Source organism: Podarcis vaucheri (genome assembly GCF_965113315.1).
Source record: "Podarcis vaucheri genome assembly, chromosome: 1".
Classification (NCBI taxonomy): Eukaryota; Metazoa; Chordata; class Lepidosauria; order Squamata; family Lacertidae; genus Podarcis; species Podarcis vaucheri.
The window spans coordinates 70,498,679-70,520,874 of record NC_138759.1 but is presented as its reverse complement, the minus strand read 5'-3'; the positions used below and the strand labels follow the sequence as shown (position 1 = coordinate 70,520,874).

General features: G+C 41.7%; 1 protein-coding gene across 1 annotated transcript in view; it reads left to right on the top strand.

Annotated features, from left to right (window-relative positions):
• LOC309515160 (uncharacterized protein) overlaps positions 1 to 22,196 on the top strand; it is a gene marked incomplete at its 3' end in the record, with an annotated part of 322,838 nt that overhangs the window by 147,505 nt on the left and 153,137 nt on the right. The window lies entirely within an intron of this gene.

Below are 22,196 nucleotides of genomic sequence, written 5' to 3'. Positions count from 1 at the left end.
ACACACTTACGTCCTATTAGATATTACAGCAATGTTCTTAGTTTGTTCCCTCAGCTTTATCTTGTGCCTGTTCCTAGAAGGGTATTACTGATTCCTACGGGTTTTTTTCTGGTATAAATATTATTGCTAGTAAGGCCATTTTTAGCCAGACTTGCAGAATAACTTCTAGCTGACAGTGTCTTTGCGCGCAAAGGTGCTCACTACAATCCATTTCGGGTGAATTTTTTCCTTGCACATGGGGATTAATGTATTAGGTTGCCCTGTCTCAGCTAAATTTGTCCGTAAAGTGATTTCTGAGCAGTGTTTTCCTCTTCTCTGTAAGTGTATTCATCTGCTAAAGGTCACTGCTCTAGGTCTCCATGAAGTTAAAGGAAACTAAAAAGCTTCTCTCCCAGCAATTGTATGGTTGTTTTATGAACTTATTAATTGGGATGATCTTCCCTATGCTTAACATAATAGATTAACCCAAGAATTCTGAATTACTGATGAAACAGCACTTCAGATAGAAATGCATGTTAAGCACAATCTCCAAATCTGAGAGCGACAAAACATCTATATTTTTTTCTAATGGGTTTGACAGTTTGGAATATAATAACCAAACCAAATGTGGCACAATGTGTTTTTTGTCTTTGATGGTTTCATGTTGGAAAAATTAGTGCATCAGTTTAGGGACAGGCAAATCTGGCAATTTTGGTTTCTTACTTTCTCATTTTACCAATCTTAAGTTCCATTCTCCACATGATATGATGGATATAACATTATGCCAGGGATCATGGTTTGTTTTCTCCATGTGCTAGGGGGGAGGAGCGAAACAGCCCATATCAGTGCATTTGCAGTAACTCATAAACCATGGTTACTGGACCATTGACAGTTGCAAGAAATTCCGGGGTACCCATGAGATTGCATATTGGACTGTTGCTGTACCATTTACTTTTTGGTAGACTGCTTTTTGTGTCTTAACCATAGCATTTGCTATTTCATAGCAAAAACGGCCATTTATTTAGAAGAATGTGCTCCATAACCCTCCGTGAATAAGCTTCTCTGTTTACCACATCATTAGGTCAACTTTGTGCAAATGATTTAAGGTGTCAGTAATGTGTTTTGGCAAGACAGCTGCGTGTCACTGTAAATTGTATTCTTTAGCCACATGAACCAAGAGCAAGGAATATTGCTTTGCAGTATTTAAACCTGCAAAATATTGGTACTTTGGAAACGAGAATGCTCATAAACCTGTTTATAAAGCTATATTTCACATTGGAGAAAATCTGCAAGATCAGTTTAAGGACTACTATAAATGGACCCTGCTTTGGGCACTGACAATTTCATATAAACCGGGTGCTTTTTTCTGGGGGGATGCAGGGGTACGCATACCCCTAAACATTTTGTGAATCTAAGTTTGGCCTCATTGAGGGGCAGTATTTCAATATGAGTAGGAAAATGAGAGTACCCCTAAACATTTTTTTTAAAGAAAAAAAAGCACTGTATAAGCCTATAGCCACTTAAGTATTTATCCATTAATGAGGAAATACCAATCAATTGGGTGGAAACATATTTCCCTGCCTTTTTGAAACCATCAGGAATAAGTATGCAGTCTTTGACATGAAGCAAAAAGCAATTGTTAAAGTGTCTCAAGGGATCAAATAGAAATGTGTGGCAAATTGGTTTGTACTTCTCCATTCACCACCTCACCATCACGGCTTTGATAGAGAAGTCCTCCATTAATTGGTCTAATTCCTTTTAAATAAGTATGAAACCATAGGGATATGCCCTACTTGTGAACACTCTGAAATTATATCTACATATAATAAAAAAATAAATAAATAAAATCAAAGACCACTAACTAATCATTAGGGGGGGTGTTCTTATTTATTTATATGAAATGTATTTGAGCTAGTTGCAAACTACTTCATAGTGTCTGAACCTTTTTCAACAAACCTGGATGACTTTAACAGAAGATTAGACAAATTCATGAAGGATATGGCTCTCGGTGGCTCCTAGCCATGTTCTGCCTCCATCCTCAGAGGCATAGCTGTCAACTTTCAGATTTGAAAATAAGGGATCGGCAGCCTCACCTGTCCTGGAGACAGTCTATGGGATATCTAACAATCTGGGATAGCAGCGGGAAGCAGCGGGAAACGGCGCTGGAATAAGGGAATTTCCTGCTAAAAAAGGGACGGTTGACAGCTATGCTCAGAGGCAGTATGCCTCTGTATGAGAGATAGCCAAATATGTCAATTAAGATTTCTCTCAGTTTCTCATTTTACTAATCTTAAATTTAGTTTTCCACAATTCCATATCAGTTTGCTGTTAAAAAAAAAATCCTAATGAAAATGTATTAGAATTTTAGTGCATTTTCTCCTAATAAGCACATTTTTGCAAAACAATTTCCTCTAATACAATACATTTTGAATGTTATTTTCACTAAATGCATGCTTTGCCCCAGTATATGCATTTTTGTATAGATTACTTGGATGGAGAACTGCAGTGCAAAATTCAGAAATGCATGAGCTTTTAAGGATGGCGTTTTTTTTTAGTTCACATATTGTTTCAGAAAGTGTTAATTAGGCAAGTTTGCATATCCATACCATCTATCTGTCTGTCTATCTAATCAAATGACTCCCTCACCCCTACTCTTTATACCAGTTTCTGGAATCACAGGTGGGGGTAGCACTGTTGCACTTTGGTTCTGCTTGTGGGCTCCTCACTGGCACCTGGTTGGCCACTGTGAGAACAGGATGCTGCGTTAGATGGGCCTTTGGTCTCATCCAGCAGGGCTCTTCTTATGTTCCTACCAAACAATTGGTTCAAAATTAGTTTGTCAATTAGAACTGAACCATAAAGTTGAAAAAAAGTTGGTGTTTTTTAAATCTGCACCAGAGCTGAACACAGTTTTGTAATGGTTCTGTTATCAGCTGCATATTTTCAGGATATTTCTCCAAGAGCAAACTGAAAAAGGAATGTGAAAACATGCCAATCAAGCAAATGGCAGGAGGTAGAAATGTGTTGCATGTAACTCAGCTGAGCAGTATCCTCATTACATAATCAAAGTTTCATATAAGCTTTGAGAACTTTTCCCATTCTTTATGTTTCCCACAAAGGTATGTAAAAAAAAAAGGCAAGCTTTTCAAGAGCAACAAGCAGCCGTCCTTTCAACTGCTTATCCCTGCAAGGACCATGATTTTTTAAATTAAAAAAATCATACAAATGTAAAGGATAAGTACACTCAATGCCTGCTAAACAAAAACATTCAGATGGGTATTTTAAGCCAGACTATTTATTGTTGAACAACAAACAAACACGGTAATCAGTCTTTAATGAAACAGAACACAAAGAGATTTTGATTTAGTGTTGTTTATGCAAAATGAAAGGAACATAAACCACTCCATAATGTGGAAAAGAATTATAGTGTAATTGAATAAGAGCTGGCTAGATCCGGAAAGTGTCTATGAAAATAAATTAGAAAGCTGCAGAAGCTGCTGAAAGGACAGAATGCTGCTAGGGTATAGCTTGGTAAAATAAGACATGCAACCTGTGTGCATTTGGCTCTAGTAACTGGGGGAGGCCAGGATCTCTGATGGAGGACAACAAAAGGAGCACAGCAGGAATAGGCCACACAGTTGTGTGAGAAGGTAAAGGTGTGATTGTGAAAGAGAAGAGGTTTTAGCAGGAGAGACTGGATTTAAGTAGATTTACCTGAAAAGTCACAAAGAACAGGAGTGCAAAAACAAAATACATTGTGTGTGGTTGCCCTCTCCAGTCATTTGTTCTATAAGTTCAGATGGAGAGGAACCAGCGCCCTACCCCCATGAACATCTCCACCAGGTCTCACGACCTCCACCCATTCAGTAGCAGTTCTGAATGGGAGCGCTGCATTAATCAAATATTTATCCAGTGTAGGGTCCCCCTTACAGGCAGAATCCACAATTGAACATGGCTCCTGATTGTATGGAGGAGCCTGCACACACAGGGGGCTTCCAAGTGTGTGTGTGAGGGGGGTTGTATCCAGTGAAGTCGTCCCATTAGCATGTGAAACCTGCATCCAAGGTCACTTTGCTACTCCAGTTTATGGGGCTATGCTTTCCACATCTCCACCAATCTCAGAAACAGCCGTATCTTTAGAGTCAAGTCGATATACTGTATCTTTGGTCTTCTCCAGAGTGAAAACTGCTGCTGGTTGGTGGTGCAATCTTCTTCTTTTCATCCCAGGAGAATGTACAGGACATATTTCACACACCCCTGCCAATGTCTCCACTCTATGGACACAAGTGTTGCACCATGCCACTTTGCTTCCATCACAAGTACACAAGCAGCGTGTGTTCACCCCTGGTCAACCTGCCCCTTTCCCTGCTATTTAATGAAGAACCTGCTCCTCAGACATAAACTGGTGGCTTCTCAAACTCCTTGAAAATTTAGCAGGATGAAATGGTTCAGGTGAGGGAGTGGGATGCAGTCAATGCATGGCAGCTGTAGCCAACATGGTGACCTCCATGCTGGTTGTGGCTGATGGGTGTCACAGTCCACAAAGGTCTGGAGGGCACCATGTTGCCTCACCCATATGAATATCTATCTCCAGCTGTAAGGCGCAGGTCCATTAGCATTTGGCACAATGAAAATGCACAAAGCATAGATTTCACTCTATCCCTTCAGGATATGACTCCACTTGTCCTTTTCTGAGCACCAACGCCACACTATACCGGTCGGTCAGAAATGACTCCCTACGCTAATCAATACTGGGCATCAGACCTGAGTTAGGGATGCTGTATGGCCATCTGGGGAATTTCACATATCTTTTTGTACATTATAGAACAAGCCTTGGATGCCTGCCCAAATTTCATCAGCTAAACGAAATGCCTGTTTCCAGCAAAGGTTGATGTAGCAATAATAAGACTATTCACAGAGACAGTGTTCTTTGCTCTTACTCTGCTTCTGTGGCAGTTTGCTATGCAGCAAGCTATTTGTTATATTCAGTGATCTGTCAGAGAAATGGGAAGGGTTTTTTGTATGTTTTTTTTTAGCCACACCAACACAGGCCTTTGTTTTAGAAGTTCACGGTGGCATGGAGGGAAATCCCCTAAGTGTGTTTCTGTGTTTTGGAACACTGAAAGTTTCCTTTTACAGAGTCAGACCATTGGCCTGTCTAGCTCAGTTAGGAACATAGGAAGCTGCCTTATACTCAGTCAGACCATTTGCTTATCTAGCTTTCTGTTGTCTACGCTGACTGACAGCAGCTCTCTGCAGGGAATCAGGCAGCAGACCTGGAGATGCCAGGGATTGAACTGGGACCTTCTGCATGCACAGTGGACACTCTGCTACTGAACTGTGGCCCTTTCCCTTATCAGCTACTGCCTCCTGGTACTGGTTCTCCACACTTTTAGACATTCACCCTGTGGTGGATTGTGTTTGACCAGAAAGGTCACCAAGATAAGAAGACCTGTCCTCCATACACCAAAGGCAATTATGTCTTCATCCTACCCCTTTCAGTTCTTTAAAAAAGCATTGTTTGGGTCCAGCATCACTAGCACTGGACATATCCCTTTCCCCATATGTAAAATGGTAATAATATTCATAGCCGTCATAGGATAATTGTGAAGACAAAAGGTTCTAGTGGCTCTGTCCATTAAAAGCATGATACAAACTGTGATTCATTTCTGCAACAAATTGCCAAGTTCTGTAAGAATGTCTGTGTTTTCTTTAAAAAGCACTTTAATCCAAGCCTCTTTACCAGCCTCTTTCAACCCATGGTCTGCAGATGTCATTGGACTACAACGCCCATCATCCCTGACCACTGGTCCTGCTAGCTAGGGATGATGGGAGTTGTAGTCCAACAACATCTGGGGACCCAATGTGGAGAAAGGCTGGTCTAGACACTTGCATTAAAGTGTGTTTTAAAGAAAACACAGACAGTCTAGAGTCTCACTCCCACCCCCCTCATGTTCAGCATAGAATAAAGGTGTAGATTTTAAAATCTGCCCTGCATTGGCTTTCTTCCATTTTATTTCATTTCATTTTTTGGCAGGAAGTGTCTGGTACCTTGAAAAATCCCAGTTCCTGTAATGAACTCTCAGTTCTAAATATAAGGTCCACATTTGGCTATTCAGAATTAGCTACTTTTCAGAATTGGTGTTTTCTGCATGAGCTTACAATTCTAAATTAAGACAAATGATAGATCTAGCTGGACCAAAAGGATAGCAAAAAGGGGGAAAGATCTTACAGCAATTAAACAGCAAGGCTAATGGGTGGCAATTGTAGTTCACAGTTTCAATAAATGTCATATAATGACTTTCAATGTAAAGGAAATAAAAAGGCAGATGTTAGAGCATGCTGAAGAAAATAGCTGATTTCTGCTATGGATTCTCATCCATCTCAGGCCAAAGCAAAATTGAGCCATGAGGATGGGAGGATGTTGTTTGCTTTGCTGAAAGAGTCTTAATTAAAAAGACTGCTCTTTGGGGTATAAGGCTTCAACAGATAAGTATAAATCTTGGATGTATAGCCCTGTATTGTTCAACATGTAAGCATTCCCCCCCCCCCAAATCACATTTCTAAAGAAGTATAACCCTCATGTTTTATTTATTTAGCACTTGCATGGAATTTTCTGAGTGGAGTCCTGAGGTTTGCAGACACACCAAAAGAAAAATACTTAGGGGAAAATAATCTGAGCATGGGAGCAAGAACTGGATAACTGCCCAGTGAGATCACGTTCAATTGGCATAGAATGGTGACTGACAGTTGAGGGGGCAGATGGACACAGAATATAGCATTATGGAATGTGTTATGACAATCTTGGCTGTGAGTCCTGGAAGACCTGCTTTGTAGGCCATTTCTACCTGGCCTGGGTGGGCGGAGCCTGGGCTGACTCCAGATACAAAAGTTGAGGCTGCTGAACAGACTCCTGGGCTGGGGTGATGTTTGGGGGGGGGTTGTTGAAGGGGGTTATTGCTGTTGGTTTGTTTAAATCTTTGTTTTAGATTTTGCTGTGATTTATGTGGAAATTGTTCTGTTTGGTTTTGTATCTTTTAAAGTTGAGTTTATTCTTGAAGGAATACTTTCGTTTTGTTGTAGTTATGCATTTTTTCATGTTGTAAGCTGCCTTGAGCATGGTTTGAATTGTGGAAAGGCGGCATACAAATAAAATTCAGTATGTAATGACTGGTTGAATGGCTGAAAAACTGAGCAGGAGTGATCCACAATGCAAGGTTTTGAGGCAGGACCTGCATGGAATAATTATGCTGTTATAATCAGGATACCACGAGTGGAAAGGCCCTGTCTCCACTTACCAAGAGCCTAACCCATGAATGCAGAGACACTGGAAATAGATCACAAGCAGGCAGTGAAGAGCAGAGTGGGATATGGTGGTGCTAGCTCATGCAAAGATCCTTGGTGTGAGAATACAGGTGCTACACAGATACAACAATGTTCCTTTATTCCGCTAGGGAATATTGGAAGGTGTGTATTGTGTGTACTGCAAAAGAAATAATAATAATAAAAATGATCGCCTTTTAAACTGTGTGGGGGTTTTTTGTTTTGTTAGTATGTTATGTATTCTTGTGTTTTTATATTGTAAACCGCCCTGTGATCCTTGGATGAAGGTGGCATAGAAATTTAACAAATAAATAAATAAATAAATAAATAAATAAATAATATATTTATATATATATATTAAAAAAAACCAAACGGAATAAAACTTGAATGATAAGGACTTGCATTAAGGAGGGGGAAGGGACCTAGTGATACAACACACCAAATTTAGCTGCAATCCTAAACATACTAACTTGAGTTTTTAAAAAAGGGTATTGAACTTAGTGGGACTTACATTTGGGTAAACATGCATAGGACTGAGCTGCACATTATATGCTCTGTAAGACAGAAAGCTGTGCAAAATTAAATCCTTTTGTTGTAATCTCTCTCTTTTTAAAGGAGGATATTTTATAGTGCAGTAGCAGAAATCTTGCTTCTCCATATGGATTTCTACAACATGCCACTCTGTTCGAATGAAATCACATTTAGATATAGAATAGGCTTCAGATTTTCTGGAGAAGTTAAAAGAAAAAGATTATACTAAGCAAGCAAAACCTCAGCTTTTGTATAATTTGAATTTGCTGCACTGGCTAGAGATAGTGATTATTTTAACCAGTGAATTGTAAGAGGCATTTGAGTAAATTAATCTCAAAATAGATTTCAGTGTCTTCTGCAAGGATACAGTGACGCATCTCAAAATTCCTTTGATAGATGCCTTTTGTTGGAACAATGAAAGCAATAAATGGCAATACTTTATCAGAACTCTTCAGTTATGTCTCCAGACACAAAAAGAAAAATAAGCACTTGATTAGTAAAATAATGGCAAAGTGCATAGGCATGAAAGGTAATCCAAAAATGATAAAAAAGCATCAGACTGACCTAAAAAGTGTACCATGTGTAAAACAAGAGACCAAAATGTGTGGCATACTGAATGGCAATGAGCATGGAATTCTGTTTGTAAAACAATCCTATGTTCGTGTGTCCTAGCCTTGAGTCACTGAGTCTTGAAATGTCTGTGAAATAAATGGTTCTGACTTAGGGCACTTTCAGACATACCTTTGGTAGTGCTATAGCTGTTGGGTTTGGTCGGGGGGCTTTTCTGCATGCTTCCATATGACGCTATCATCATTCCTTTGTTATTCTGGAATATCGCAGTCGCCAAAGTGCATTTGTGAAAGATCCAAAATGGTTCAGCTATATTTTCATTGTGTATAAGATACTTGGAGCTTTCTCCTGCTTTTATATATAGTGGTGGCAGGGTGGTTTGAGCAACCTTCACCACCAGTGTGGGTGGAAAAAAGCACAATCACCCTCTAGAAAACAGGGACACGTGGCTGGTGGTCTATGACAATTTTGCTCAAAAAACACTGGAACAAACAGCAGCTATAGAACTCTGAATAGTATGGGTTTTGAAACCAAGTTAGGATGATTTCCACTCTCTGAGGCAGTGCCCAATGATTCAGTGGGTACTGAGACCAAAGTGAAGAACTATATGCAAAGAATCCTTTTGGTGAGGGGTTTTTAACCTGCCAGTGAGTTTGCTGCAATTGGGTGACAAGCAGTAGTCCTCCAAGTGGTTCCTGCTTACTTTCGATCTTCTATTTTCATTTTTGATCTTCCCATTATCTGAGCAACTGACTTTCATTCCAGACAGGGCTGGGATGTTTTGCCACATAAGGCAAAACAGGAAATGGTTCTCCCCTCCCCACACTGCCTCCACTGCCAGCTCCGCCACTGCCTGGGGCGACTGGAGACAACCCAGGGAAGCTCCAGTGCAATGAAGGAGGCCAAAGAGGAACAGGCAGTGGAGGAGGAGGTAGAGGCAACAAGCACAGGAGGCGGCAAGTGGCACACCCCTCGGGGCATAGATCTGCCACCCCTCCCAGTTGTCCCCAGCCTGCTGCCTGAGGCAACTGCCTCACCTTGCCTCAAGGGGAGGCCGGCCCTGATTCTACTGGCCACAGAGGCTGCCCACACTGTTCACACCTGAAATTAATCTGCTTTACTACTGCTTGTGGTGTCTTTGCTGTGGGTACATTCAAGCCTGCCTTGTAATGGTGTGGTGTCTGCTGTCTTTTGGGTCCAGGTTGTCACCCGCTGCCCCAATTATCCAGGTGGCTCCAGCAGAGTCTTACATTCCTCAAGCTGACATATGCGCAGATCAAACAATTGGCAAGACAAAGGCAAAATTCACAAATGGCACCAGCACTCCAAGGTGAGCACAATTCTTGTATTTTTCAGAGGAATGGCACACACACACACACACACACACAGCTATTTTCACAGAGTTAAAAGTTATTTGTCAATACTGGGACACACGTACCAAAGACAATCTCAGATGTCAGTTACAAAATTGCCATCTGTTGTATTGCTTTGCACGGACTTCTCATCTTTCCTGCCATTGCTATTGTGCTTTACAGAGTGGATCATAAACCAGACGCCTCACAAGTGCGTTTTTCATGCTTTTAGGAAGACGCGTTAGAGTGCCAAATGAGAACACGTTGAGAAAATTTCCTATTTCTATTTTTCCGTCCACTTACTTGTCATTTGTGGGGTTGATAACTGGAATTACAGCCAAACCTAATGGTATCTGAAGAAACAACTTGACGCTTTCCCTGATGCAGCCTCGGCACTTAAAGAGAAGAGAGAGCTCTCCTGCTGTTTATTCCTGGGGAGCCTCACACAAACAGGAATCAAATGCTGATGGCCGTGCATCCGTCCATGGGCTGGAGGAAGCAGAGCCTGGAGCCTGTAAAGCCCCTAGGCATACTGTCAACACCCCTTCTGGGCATATTTGGGATTTGAGTGCACTATGCTTGAATAACATGCTTTGCAAAGGGCAGTAAAGCAATGCCTCCATTCTATTGTCCACAGATGTCCATTTGAGTTCCATTTTTGTACGGTTCATTTGATGCGAGAACACAAATAAGTAGCTTGTACATAGCCCTCTGAAAGAGACAAATAGAATTAGACAAGGGGGGGATATAGCTGATATTTGCTGCATTTGCTTTACTACTTGCGAGCTCTGCAAAGATTGGTGTTTCAATAGGTGTGTAGATAAGTACATCAGGCTGCATCAGAAGGGAGAGCTGGGGAGCTGGGGCAGCTCCATCAAGTTCACTCCAGGGTGTTTCCAGAATTTGGGTTGTTGTTGTTTTTAAAAATGTATGGATCGTTTGCTTTGAATTTTAGGCGGTAGCTTTTAATTGCAGGGTTTAAAACTGTTAGGCTATCTTTGCAGCCAGCCTAAGCTGACTTGCTTTAAATTTTCTGGCACATCTCATCAACTATGAATGTTTTTTTTAACTTCCAGTCTCATCTTTGAGGAAATTAAATATCTGTAATGAGAATGAAACTTTTCAATATTGCCGGGGGAGGGGGTGGGCTGTGAGAATAAAGTCCAACATTCTGCTCTGTTGGTATGTTGTTGTTGTCGTTTAGTCGACTCTTCATGACCCCATGGACCAGAGCACGCCAGGCACTCCTGTCTTCGCTATTGGTATAATCACTTCCAATAAAACCTTCCAAGGTGCATTCCAAAGCTTCAGTCTTGCAGTTCAAAAAGCAATTCATCAAGCAGACCTAAAATTACTCATTTATTCTAAGTTGGAGATTCAGTTTCCATGCTAGTTGTCTGCAGTACAAAAGATCTGTTTTAAGAATGTAATCAACCAAATAAGATGGTAATGTGGCATAAATGTTGGAATAAATTCTGCCTTAGAAGCACCTTGGTGCTAAAACAGCAATGAGTCAAATGTCTTTCATAGGTCAACAGGGAAAGAAAAGTGTCAGTTTCACTTGTATCCAAATGATAAGTGCTTGCTTAAGAGATGTAGCAAATCAGTTACCTATAGCCTGCAAAATGAGAATCTCATTTCTGAGATACATATTTATGAAAGAGCTGGCAGGGGGTGTGGGGAGAGACGGATTCTGTTTCCAAATACCTTTTTAGCTTGCTGTACATGAAAAGAGACATAAGCAGGCAGAATTGCTAAAATGATGGCAAAGAGCGTGGAAGGAAAAGTAATCAGAAAATGATGGGAGAAAAATCTGACATCATAAACGTGCTGTGAAGCAAATGATAATCTTTGCTTCTTCATTCAAGTACACAGTATTCAAGGCAAGAGCTCATATTTTTCACATTCTAAGAATCTGACTGCTCTTTTTGATGTACTCATGAAGGCCACTATAACGTATAATATATAATGCCTACATACAGAATATGTTTATAAGCTATGCCGGTTAATCAGAAAAGAATTTGTGGCCTATCACCACCCTTTCCTTCTCAGTGACGGGTGGGGCAAGATGTGACTCTTACCTTTTTGCAGTAAGCTGCATTCCCATCCCATGCACCATCACCTGCCTTTCTCCATCCAGGCAAACAAGATTCGTCATCCCAGTTCAGGGGCCTGCTTCTTGAGCCCTTGCTTAAACTTAAGCCCTTTTGAAAATGCAGTGACTGTGAATATGAAATCCTTAGGCCAAGTCACATCATTGGTCCATGAGTCCAGGACTGCCTGTTCTGACCAGCAGTGGTTCTCTAAAGCCTGAAGCCTGATTCTGCTACCTGAGTTCTCCTCATAACCTTGGGGTCAGACCCCACTTCTTCAGGGTATGAGACCAGGGAGAGCGAGAGAGGGATTTGCTCTCAGGGCCAAACCCACAAGCCCCTAACCACCTGGAAGCACATTTTCAGGAAGAGCTCACAGTGCCAACATGCCTCCAACCCAGGAATGTTACGTTGCCCTCCTCTGACTCTGAGGGCTCAGCAGCCCTAGTGCAACCACATACAGAGTTAACTACTGTTCAAGTATGCTGGACACCTTTACATGAAAAGTCTCCTCTCAGCAAAGGCAGAGCTAAGCTGCTGGCAAAGAGCTGCAGGTCCTAAATCAGGCTCAGCCTGAGGATGGATAGCTTAGTTGGAGCATGGTACTGATAATGCCAAGGTTGCAGGGTTGATCCTCATATGGGACAACTGCATATTCCCGTGTTGCAGGGGGTTGGACTAGATGATCCTATGGGTCCCTACAATTCTACGATTCTATGAATACTGCTGCTGAAGCAATGTCTGAGTCCTGCCCTTACGGAGCCTCCAGCATGAGCCCTGCATGGCGCTGCCTCATCTGTGTTGAGATCAGCACTCTCGTCAGAACAGTTCCTCTTAACTTGAGAAGCTGGGAATTGAACCTACAATTTTCTGCACAGCGAGCATATGCTGTGCCCACCAACAGTGCTTGAAGACAAAACATAAAAACTAACCCACTCATCCCAAACTCCAGACTTCCTCTAACGGTGGAACTTCTTTGCATGAAAGATCCTGTACATATGGCTACTCATGGCTCACTCTGGGACAAACCATTAAGATGAAAAGTAGTAGACACTTATCTGCTACGAACAACTCTATGTGACTGTATCATTTATGCATCAAATGTTTCTTGCAGGATGAGGGTATAGGAAGGATTGTTTCTTATGTGTGTTTTTTTGAAATTGAAAAATGACGCTTTTCTATAAAAGGATCCTGTAGATATATTGCCAGCCTATGGCTCCAAACATGCAATATGCTCATTTGTCTGTTCATGGGATGATGCAGTTGTTGTAGAATAGTACTCCCTCTAGCTACATCTTGGTGGTATTGACTTACTTCTTTACATAGTGTGCTGCTAAATATATACGTATGTCGGAGGTTTTATTGTAGGCTGTGCTGCAAAAAGCTTGTGGAACCTTGACAGAGTGAATTAATCTTCCCACTGCTGCTGTTCTCACAAGCTTTCCTATGTTTTATATATTTTAAATCAAATTAAGATGGTTTCTGATGAAACATAATGAGTGGGGGTGGCAGGGGAGGAAGAAAGGAGGAAGGCCACAATTTTACTTCTGTTCCCTATGTAACACCTACAGTAAGAGGAGGAGGAGCAAGTCTCTCACCAAGGTCAGGTGTTCAGGTTTTTTCCAGCACGTCTGGTGCTTGTGCATCTGACCAAAGGGGAAATTTAATGCGCCATTCTCAATTTTGGATGATACGCTACAAACACAAACGAAGCAGGAACAATGACAGGCTAGCCATTTCATCCTGTAATTTCCACATCTGGTCTTAATTTGATTTTGGAAAATGTAAAACCGGAAAACTCTAGACAGCTGTGAGGTGGTTTGCCTGTGATGACTGCACCTTCAAGAGATGACTGGCATGTGTTACTGGGCCATTACTCATTCTTACTTCTGATGGACCTCTCTAGCAGTTACACCAACCTCCCTGCAAATGAAACATCTAAAGGGCACCAGTTTGGTGAAGTCTGGGTAATATTTTGGAGTCCAACTCCCAGCATCCCTGACCACTAGCCATGCTGGTTGGCAAAGATAGGAGTAGGACTCCAAGAACATCTGGAGGGCACCCCATTGGGGAAGGCAATTTAGATCACACACATATATAACCACCTGTTTAAATACAGCTGTATTGGTTTTCAGGTGGTTTCCAGTCCCAATTTAAGGTGCTCACATTGGTGCTTAAAGCCCTAAATGACCTAGACCCCAAATATCTGAAAGACCCCTCACCTTCCCTCTTGGGTGCTAAGCTCAGCAAAGGGGGGCCTTCTTGGTTGTTTGCCTCCATCTGAAGATTGGGGTGGGTGATGGCCTGGGAGAGGGCATTCCCTCCCCACAGAGGTGCATCTGGAAACTTCATTACACAGTTTTCAGTGGATGCTGAAGGCACACCTCTGCCCTGTGGCCTTAAAAAACCCCTATCCTGGGACCTGTTGCCCAAAGTTACCTATCTATTCTTGTTTTATATTTGGCTTTGTTTACTTTAGCATGACTGTGAACTTTCATGAAACCTGAATTATTTCCTCTTACCTGTCACTGTTTTCAGGTGTGTGTGTGTGTGTGTTTTCCCTAGAAAGAAAATCCTTGCAATTTATCTTTCTTTTTTTGGAAGCCCCCAGCAAAGTAATTTGCATCATGAACTTTCTGAGCGTCTTTTCTGAAACTCTTTTGGCTTGATTTGTATGTCAGCTGCCCTCCGGACCGCCTCCGTGGAAGGCCTCCTGCCGCGGGTGTGATTGCTAGGCTCTCGACAGTAAGATTCAAACTGTGACCAAATATCTGAGGAAGGCTGAATTGGTACTTCCACCTTCTTTTTCCTGCTGCGACACACAAAATCATTTTCCATTGGCAAAACCCATCCACCCTAAATAAAAATCAGGGTTTGTGATTAAAACACACACGCACACAGCAGGTGGCAAGTGATTTTCCATTCTCTGTACCATTCTAGCCTCACAGCTAGTTAACACGCCGCCTCATCTTCTTTAATCATGATTTCTCTTTTGCCTGCCGGCCTGATTTGCATGATGGGCCATGACTTCCCTGAAGGAGTCTTGAAGTGTTTTCAAACATCTCAAGTCGGAGCTCTCTCAAGAGAATCTTCCTTGTTTTGCTGGACGTTTTGAGAATAGTTAACGTTTCCTACATCACAAGAAGAGCCATGTTGGGAAAGAGGAAGCCAGGCTTTGCTCTTAAAAATTGTCCCAAAGCTTCTTTTGATATGAAATGTGGCAGACTTCCTCACAGATTCACCTGTGCTCCAGCACCTGTGCAGACTTCCTTATTTCCTTTTGGGTATTGCTGCATACACTGCCTTTTGACTTGAAAGGCTTAAAAAAAATAAATCAGTGTGCTCCTCCTATTCACTTAGGGGTGGAAGGATCTGCCCATTTTGGTTCTGTCCATTTCTCATTTTTCCAATCCTGAATTTAGATTTCTATATTTGACAGAAATTTGCCATTTTAAAAAAACACAACCATGAAAATTCATCAGAATTTTAGTGTGAATTTCTGCTGATAAACAGATGTTTATAATCCAGCTTTGACTAACGCAATTTTTTTTGGCAAGCAATTTCACCTAATAAAATTCATTTTTAAATGCTATTTTTACTAACATGCTCATTCTCCCCCCCTTTCCCCTAACATGCATTTTTGTAAACTGTGTTTGGTTGGATCATAAAATCATAGAACTTCCGAGTTGGAAGGAATCCTGTGGGTCATCTAGTTCAACCCCCTGCAGTGGTATCACAAAATTTGGATAATTGCGAAATTTAAAGGATAGCTGTGTTTTGGTTTGCAGATTGTTTCAGAAAGTGTGAATCCAATTGATTCGGCTTTAAATGCATACTGGATTAAATTTCTTCTCCTTACCTCTCCAGTATATCCTTGTTATGAGTGAATCTGCTGTTCAATTTACATCCCACTTTTCTTCCAAGAAACTCAAGGCAGCCTACATGCAGTAGTAGCACATGTGGTGAGGTGGAACCATGCAGGCCCCCTCCCTGCCTTGACACTGGCATTACTGCTGATTACCTGGACAGGGCTGGGGTGGGACAGGACCTCAATGAAGGTTATTATTGTGGGGGTGCAGTGGTGGGGGTGTCCCAGCCCAGTTCAGGTAAGCAGCAGTTATGCTGGCATTGGTAGGGCCACTCTGCTCCACCACAACACATACACTGCTAATGTGTACGTGGTTCCTTCCCATGCCCTGTGTGATCATCACAAGAGCTCTGTCAGGGAAGTTAGGCTGTGTCTGTCTGAGAGTTGACTGCGTCAAGGTCACTCAGTCGGCTTCGTGGTTGAGTGGGGATTTGAACCTTGGACTTGCAGGGTCCTAGTCCAACACTCTAATTATTAGACTACACTGGTTCTGTTTATTTTGCAGCAAGCCTCTTCTCCCACCCTCAGGAGATCAGGAACACTTCTCCATCCATTCTGGGAGGCAAGTACATGCTGCTCAATTGGAACTCAGTGCAGATGTTTCACTGAATGATAAAGTGTGTGTGTGTGTGTTTCATTGTTTGGAAAGGCCTGCGGTTGCAATATGGTTATTTCTGTAGTAGATTTTTGAAAGCGTTTCTTTTTCTGCTTCTACCCGCGTTTTTCTTTTTTGTCTTGCTGCAAAAGAATAACGCTTGTGCCTTCCAAGACGTCATATGGCCTATTTTGTTAACGGCACAGATCACATGCTATTCAGTCTGTGTCAGTTCTGTTTTCCAACCTGACACTTCATTTAACATAAAAGTTCTGCCTGTATTAAAACTTCATGTACACAAAGAGCAGATCAAATAAATCTCTGGCTCTCGGTTTCATATTTGTGTCATCAGCTCACTTTTGGCACTAAGTTACAGCATACATCTTAATTTAGAGGCCTGAACTTCAGCAGCAGCAGCAGCAGCAGCGACAGCAGTTCCTTTCCGAGAATGCTGTGGGGGATTATATTATAATGAATGGAGGAGGCATGCTTGCTTTTCTTTACAGCACAACAGCAGAGCACCATTGCAGATCTTTCTTTACTCATGAGAAGGAAGGCTATCAAATGCTCAGAGCACAGGAGACCCTTTCATCTTGTTTTCTTTTCTGGTTTGCTCCACTGATACCTGTGGGTCTTCAAAGCCCTTCCAATCATCTCTCTGTCAGAGCTTCAAAGCACTGCATCACCTGATGCATTGTGTCACAATGACATCAGGTGATTGACAGGTGTACAAGGGGTGGGGCCGTTGAGGAGGTAATGATTTAGCCCACGAGCCAAGTCCAGTTACCCACCCTGGTGTATAGGATTTTAGCTTTCACATTCTGCTGCCTGAGCACATAGGTTGCATTCAGCAGAATGCTGCATTTGCATAAAGCTACTTGGAAGTGGGGATTGGTCATGATTTCCACACCTTGATCTATGGAAAGAATGGATGCCAGGGCTGATTTGTCTGCCAGCATTTTAAGAGGGGTGTTCTCAGAAAAGGGTTGCAGCTCAGCCTCCCTGGCCCATCTAAGGATTTTGTATAAGACACTTGTAGTACTGCTTGCATCACGGTGGCTTAAAAGACCTGAGCTGTAATCCTGCTATATCCCTTTTTCAGAAAGGAGGAAAGAATTGTATACACATATAAGGGCACTATATGTTTTCTTTGTTTCTTAAGTCTTGTATAGTAAACCCTAATGTCGTTGTCTTTTTCATTGTGGCTAAATCTTTCAGGAGTCTAGCTATGGTGATTTCAGAACTGTTTCAAATCCATTAATAACTTCCAATCCATTAGGTGTTAGGTAGAGCTGGAGTTATTTGTTCACCATATTCATCTGTTTGAACAATAGACTTAGCAATATTGGATTTTCTCCACTGTCATTTTATTGCCTAGTTTACTCAGTATAATGCAGGTTTTAACATGCGGCGCAATATTACAATGTGTACACCCCCGCATATATTTGGACTTCACTGGTCAAGTGGAGGTTAAAGAAGAAATCAGCTGAGGTGTTGACTTACTAACAGTTAACAGTAGATCATTGGCCACTATTGCTGCTGTTGACACGTCTGTTTCTGAAATTGCTTGTATACTCACAAGCTCACTACAAAGCATTAACGGACAGCTGCTCAGCTGGTACCAAGTTTTTAAAGCAACCTGTTCTAATGGACTACCGCCTGTTAAACGCATGATTAATGAAAAGAAATATCTTGCATAGAAATTAGGAATATTATGGCTGTGATCCAAGGAGCCAGTTTAACATTCATAAATGCTTCTGATTTCCAGCACCAGATGGTCTTTGTCACAAGCCACTTTTCAAAACCCTTCCTTGTACAACGTTGTGACCACCATACTATACCAGCTGTTACATGTAAATTTGATTGCATGGGTCATAGCTCAGTAGTAGAGCACAAGCTTTGCATGCAGAAGGTTCCAGGTTCAATCCCTGGTATCTCCAGGTAGGGCTGGGAAGATCCTTGCCTGAAATTTCAGAGAACTACTGCCCTTCTGTGAAGACAATACTGAGCTAGATGGATGAATCGTCGGATTTGGTGTAAGACATTTTCCTATGTTCCCAGGTTTCTAAATCAATTTCTCAAGTGCTGCTGGAGCGGTGATGGAGCATCAGCAATGCAAATGATATTAAAAGAACCCATGAACTTTTTTCAAAGCACCTTATTCACAGAGTTTTTGTCATGTTATTGGCATTACCCTCCAATTGCCACTATATTGCCTGGACAATCACTATCACATTTCAGTAATCACACAATTCTATCACTGAAGTCCTGAATTAAGAGATCTCCATCTGCGGTGCCTCTCCCCACACACTTGGCACCATAGAGAATTAACTCCTAATGTAGATTTCCCTTCCTGAACCAGGGAAAGGTTTAGTAAAACTTCTGAGGTACGTAAGATCTGCTCTGCATGACGTATACATAGCATGCTCTAGGACATTGCCAATTAAATGTCATATTTTTCTTTTTATATAAAAGTAAAAACAACAACACCAAAAACAGTTCAGTACTCATTCCACTTCTGGCTTAGAGAAAGAAGCACATTGCAGCAGCTGCATAATCGAGTAGGTGTTACACAACTTCTCTTGTCAAGAAAGGATAATGTCCTGGAACATTCTAACTTCCTTTCCTTAGTAATCTTCCCATCTGTTATTGGAGTTGTTTATGCATTGGAAACAAAAGCTAATCACACAGCTCGGGTTTGAACACACTTTGGGGGGTGGTGATTTTCTCTCTCTTTTTGGTTACCACGCACATTCACTCTGATAGAAAAAGGACTACCTTTTGCAAAGCAGACTGACTCATAGCATGAAGAGTCATGTCTAAATGAGCACAATTTGAAGGACACTTATTCAGAGCTCAGTGGGTTTTCCTTATATGCTTAGAATTCAACTGCCAAATCCTAAAATTAGTAGCTGAGTAAAGATTTGTTGGATTCTCCCCCCCCCCCTCTCTCTCTCACACACACACACACACACAGACAGACAGACAGACAGACAGACAGACAGAATGAAGATAGAAGATGTCAGTCTCACTTCTATGTAGGCATCTTCATTGTTTGGATCAAGCAGACCAATCCCTCTACTTGAGCCAGCGCAATTGGCCTCCTGTTGGCTACCACTGGCATGACGCTTGTGTCACTCTGCTGACACAGACCTCCCCCACCTGCCCATTGGACAGTTAGGTGGGAGGATCACCAATGGTGTTGCTGCCAGTGGAACCCAGTGGAAGACCCCAAAACAGGGCATTCCAGGAGTGGAGCAGTGCTGAGCCAGTCCGGAATCCCCTGGATCTTGGGTTATTTTCACATCTGCCACCAGGCCCTATCACTGTGCTGGCCTGGGACTATACCTGATTTGCCTTCCCCACTTTCTGCTGTTTCCACTGTGAATGGCTAGGCTTTGGATGGAGCAGTAACCCTACTCAGAGTCTAAGCAGTGACAGCAGCAAATTAAGATTCATCTCCTATCCATATCCTTCTATAGACCAAAGATCTGTCTTTTATCATAGCTTATCTTGGAGGATCTCACAGCAATCCTGTTAATTCTTTCTCAAGAGATGTACTCCTTAGATGGTTATTTGCCTACATAGATGCTTCATCATTTTAGGTCTGATAATCATAGAGTTGAAAATGGACATCAAAGGTCACCCTCCATGAATTTGTCCAACCCTCTTTTAAAGAGATCCAAGTTGGTGGCCATCACTGCCTCTTGTTCCATAGTTTAACTATGCATGGCATGAAAAAGTAATTTCTTTTACCTGTCTGGAATCTTCCAACATTCAGCTTCATTGAAGGCCCACAAATTAGGTGACAACTCTTCAACTACTTGAAGAAGGCTATCATCTAATCTCTTTATTGTCCTGTCCCCAAGTACCAGCTCTATGTGTAGGTAAGGGCATCTGAAAAGATCTAATAAAAATCAGCTGCATGTTACAGTTGTCTCCAGAGACACGCAAGTGTGAATATCAGCTGTGATTAAATAATGTGGATTCAAATCCAGAGGCATGTGTGCACCAGCTTTTTATCGCAATGCTACTGCACATCTAGGGGAACATGTCGATCCGTGCCAGTTGTGTGGGGAACTCTCTTTTGCTGGATGAGGACACCCTTTTTCTGTCTGAGTGTTGATTGAAATTTTAAATGCAAATTTCTGTTTTAAATACATGATTTTGTTAGAAGCAAGAAAATATATTACATACCTTACATACGTGTAAGGATTTTTTCCCCAGAGATGTAATGCTTCTTATGTCTTGATATAAAGAATAACAGAACATTGTTATTCCAGAACATTAAATCTATTGATTTTCATGAAAATAAATTTTAGTTCATGCTTAACAACACCCATACAAATTAATTGGATGTAAACGTGTTTAATTCTGACTACATTGGCTCCGCAGCGTATTTCCAACCTCCCAGGTTCAGAGGTGGCAGTAAGGGAAAAGAAAAGCCTTTGGCTGCTCAATAAAACTGTTCCATCGTTCTATCTGACAGAATCTTAATAATGCCAGCGCATTTTTGAGATAGAAAAGTACCTTCAAATATTTATAACATTGGGAGCTTCATAATAAAAATAGTGGCTGATGTGTATTATCTTTTATTGGGCTTCTTAACAAGATATGAAAAGACCAGAATACTAAGTGCCTTGAAGATTACACTGCACCCTCAGTTTCTTCCTCTGGGAGTAGACTGCTTACATGTTTTGACAGTTTAAATGTGAAAAAGCAAGTAGGGTATATATCTAATATCACTAAACAATGCCTCACTTTCCCCACCAGCTGTTTTCATCTTGAGAGATGCATGTGTACTGCATTTCAGTTTTTATTGTCTTTATTGCCAGAAGAAGAAATGAAAGAATTCTAGTGTTCATTGGATTGCCTGGATTGAAACATACAGAGTAAATAAGTACCCAATGGCAAATGCAGTGTAACAGTGACAACAAGCTTCCTTTTCAAAGGATGCCACCTAATGCCCTGAGGGTCTGCACTGCAGTGATCCAGAGTAACTCCCAGAGAAAACTAGGTGATTAATTTCTTTAACACGTGTGTGACCAAAGAGGAAGTTAGTCCAGAGTTGCCAAAGGCACTTCACCACAGTCAACACTAACTCTCTGCAAGTTGTTGCCAATCTAAGGTCCAATCTTGTATTGGCAATCAGCCTCAGCTTGTGGGGTCAAACCCTTTGGTTAAACAAAGGCTCTTGAGGTACCCACTAGGCTCTGTGTGTGAGCTGAATAGCAAGAAGAATTGAGGCGACTTTCCCTATTCTGAGTCAAAACACAATGTCAGTAACCATCCCAGTTGGGTGAGGCTGTCCAGAAAGGGTTCCAATACTAATTTGTTAGTACTACAACTATTGTTGCACACCACCCCAATTTCCGACTGGTGTGAGATTCTAGGGGTATCCAGGGTTCATGAGGCTTAGTAGGTGTCTTTATGATATCTGGTTTATTTACACATATATACTACCTGAGGCTACAGATTTAACATCCCAAAAGGGTCATGTTTCTCCCATAGCCGTAGCCATGGATTCAAACAGATATCAAACATTGCTGTCTAAGGTTGCTCTCCCTCTGTATCTCTCCGGCTTGCTGCTTTCCTGCTAGGTCACATCTCTACTAACTTCTCTACTGTAAACTCTGGCTTTATCTGTTGTGGGAGGGCCCCTCACACACATATGCCGTCTCGCATGAGCCCCTTTGTTCTCTTAATTGCTCATCCCCCAGGTGGCAAGCCTGGCTTGAGTAGCTTTTAACACTTGCTGGATCCAAGCCTTGATTAAATTCTAACTATTACTGGAGCCAGGAATTTAGAGGGGTCTGGCACCCCCAAACACATAACATTATAATAGCACAGAAGAAGCGGATTTCTAAAAAAAGAAAGTTAAAAGT